The sequence below is a fragment of the Arachis ipaensis genome, chromosome B6 (genome assembly GCF_059453495.1).
Source record: "Arachis ipaensis isolate K30076 ecotype BB chromosome B6, ASM5945349v1, whole genome shotgun sequence".
NCBI lineage: Eukaryota > Viridiplantae > Streptophyta > Magnoliopsida > Fabales > Fabaceae > Arachis > Arachis ipaensis.
In genome coordinates, this window is record NC_142441.1 from 46,024,554 (window position 1) to 46,027,972 (window position 3,419).

Below are 3,419 nucleotides of genomic sequence, written 5' to 3' on the forward strand. Positions count from 1 at the left end.
ACAACCCACCATGGTATGATCGTTCCCTTTTCAGTTTTAATTTTATTTCGTTTTGTTTTCAAGTTTTATTTTATTTTATTGAACCTGGAGTTTAGCATCACATTCATATTAACACTGCATTCTGCATTTTCTTTTCAGACAAAAAAAAAACGCACGCGACGCGGCAGCGTCGCTAACGCGTCCGCGTCACTAGTGCGTTGGGAAGAAAAGAATATGAACAGAGAGTTACGCAGGAGCAGGGCTGGAGGTGTGCCAATGGCACAAACCGTCCCACGTGACCGCGTCGCTGATGCGACCGCGTCATATGGGAATAATGGTCTCCCACGCGACCGCGTGCCCCACGCGGCCGCGTGACCAAGATTTCGACGTCAAAGTGGTGCACAGCCGAAAGTTGTGCGAGAGTGGTGCTGGATTGGTGCTGAACGCATAATTCTTCCCACGCGGCCGCGTGACCCACGCGACCGCGTCATATTCCTTTAAAGCCCACTCACACGATCGCATGCCCCATGCGATCGCGTCACTTAAAATTTGGCACTAATATGATTTTGAACAGAGAGTTGTGCGAGCGCGAGGCTGCACTCGCGCCACTAGCACAAATCGAGTCACGCGATCGCATGACCCACGCGTCCGCGTCGCTTGACCTTGTTGCGCACCACGCGGCCGTGTCACCCACGCGACCGCGTCGCCAGCGTCGCACACCTTAACCTAATATGCCAAAATATTTTATCTTCCCCAATCCTAATTTTTCCTCCCTCCTTTCTTACTTACTTCTTCTTCCCTTCCTTCCCTTCTCATTCTTCTTATCTTTTATTTTCTTTTGCTTACTTGCATACTTTCATTCATTGCATTATTTTCATTAGTGTTGGAGTTTTATTTGGGTCATTGTGGATTGTTGCATAATTATTTGACAATTATATATTACTTTTTAAAGGATGCTTGCATGTTCAATTTAATACTTTCAAATAGCTTATTTACTATGCATGCTATGTGTTTGTGAAAAAGCCCATATGGCATTATGCACTTCTCTATTTTACTTTATACTATTCAATGCTTGCTTTTCATAAACTCCCTTTACTATTGTATTAATTGAAATTAATTGTCCATACAAACATGATGGTTTGTTACGAGTAATGCTTGATCTATGCTACTCATGCCCTTTGCCGGCATGCCAATAAACACCTTGCATTCACTTGTCCTTATATGCACTAGCTATTTTCCATTGATGGCTTTTCACATGTACTCGCGAGCATATGTTAATGTCAGTTATATCTTAATGTGCATCTATCACCACCTTTTCCGTTCTCTTCCTTGCTATATATATCTCTTTGAATTTAATTTACTTTCTCTTCCCTTTTTCCGGATGGCCACCAAGAAAGGAAAAGAGAAAGCCATTCCCAAATCAACAGCAAGGAAAGGAACAAAAAGAGCCCCAGCTGAGGAACCACAACCCCCATCCACTTGCACATCTTAGCATGCACCGAGGACGGTGCAATCTTTAAGTGTGGGGAGGTCGATACCGATCTCCATGGGTTAGTTATTTCCTATTTCAACACCAATGTTAATTTGTTCATTGTTGCATCTGCATATTTGATTGTATGTTTATTTGATTTTGTGCATTTAGTTACTACTTGGTTAAAGTAATAAAATTCTTTTTAGGACCCAATTTTTGAAAATTTTCACTAATTTAAAATGAAAATTTTTGTGTTAAACTTGTTTGAAGTTGTATTTGGAACATGGTTTTTGAGCCAAAAGAACACACAACCTGTGAGACTTTGAGCTTATTTACATGGTTACATTATTTAACCATAAATTTTTATTCTTGTGTGTTTCCTTCCCTATGATTGTAATCTATATTTTGTTCCAATCTATATGTCCATTATTTAGTGTATTTACATGCTTGCATATGATTGAGGCCATTGTTTGATTCTAGCTCACTAATCCCAAATTAGCCTACCTTTTACATCACCCTTGTTAGCCCCCCTTGAGCTTCTAAATCCTTCCTTGTTTTAATAACCACATTACTAGCCTTAAGCAGAAAAACAAAATAAAAATCCCAAGTTGAATCCTTGGTTAGCTTAAGATAGAAATTGTGTATTGTTTAAGTGTGGGGAACCTTATGGGAACATGGATGATAAAAACAAAGGTAGAAAATTAAAAAAAATAAAGACATTTCAAAATAAAAGTTTTGGGAAGCATGCTCATGTAAAATCAAAATAATCAAATTACCATGTGCATTGAAAAAAAAATATTAAGTAATTAAATAAGGGGATACAAAAGAAAAAAAATAATATATATATATATATATATATATATATATATATATATATATATATATATATATTACCCCAAATGCAAAATAAAAAGAACCAATGCACATGGGACAAAATTCAAAAGAAAAATAGGAGACTCCGGCTGCTGAGACCAGATCTGAAACCAAGGCGGGAAAAGGTAGGTTGCCCGCAATCTGTACGTGTCCCATAGCATGCCGAATGTGTCTTGGTAAATTGAGGTGCTGGTCTGTAAGGATACACCAGAGTAGAACAGCCATGTCTACAATGAATGAGGACTCGTGAGTGCTCGGAAAGACGTAATGGGACATGATCTGTGCCCATGCTCGAGCCTCCAAGGTAAGTGCTGAAGCCAATATGCTCTTAGGTCAAGATCGATGGTATCCATAGATCCATTTGCTGCCAGGTTGTGCTATAACTCTGAGAACTGTGTTCCAGTCAAATTGGTATGTCTGGCGTTTGAAGAAAGCTTCTTGGAATGCGTCCAATCCTTCTAGAGCAGGGAGAAGATCTAAAGCTCGCTGAATGGCCTCTTCTGTTATGGGAACTTGCTTCTAACGGACATAGACAGACTGCATGGTTGGCATGTGAAAATTTGAGTAGAATTCAACTACCCAAGAAAGGTTAACCTGTCGTGGCTGTCTCCGTAGGAATCCCCAATGTCTTCATTCAATTCGTGGCTCAACAAATTCAATAATGTTGGTTGGGAGGATGAGTAGATACTCATTGTTATAGTTTCTCTCAACCAGGATGGGGAACATCTGCTCACAGTAGTAGTTAGTGAACCGTGCAGTGTCCTTTGCTGGAAAAGCTTTCTCTTTTTCATCGACCTTGATGATCCTCTTGATTCATTTTGTTGAGGGCTTTACTGCTGTTGAAGATGGCTCTGCGGCTATTGTTCTTTTAGTTCCTTTCCTTGCTAGTGGTTTGGGAGTAGCTTTCTCTTTACCCTTCCTGGTGGCCATCCTAAAAAAAAAAGGAAAAGGAAAGTAACTTTTAAAGCTTAAGGGTTAGAAGGAGGAAGAGGAAGGTACAAGTGATAATCAATGCACGGTAAAGGAGGATGTCGTTAACACATGGTCATGACTACATGTGAAAAGTTCATTAATGGAAATATAGCAAGTGCATTTG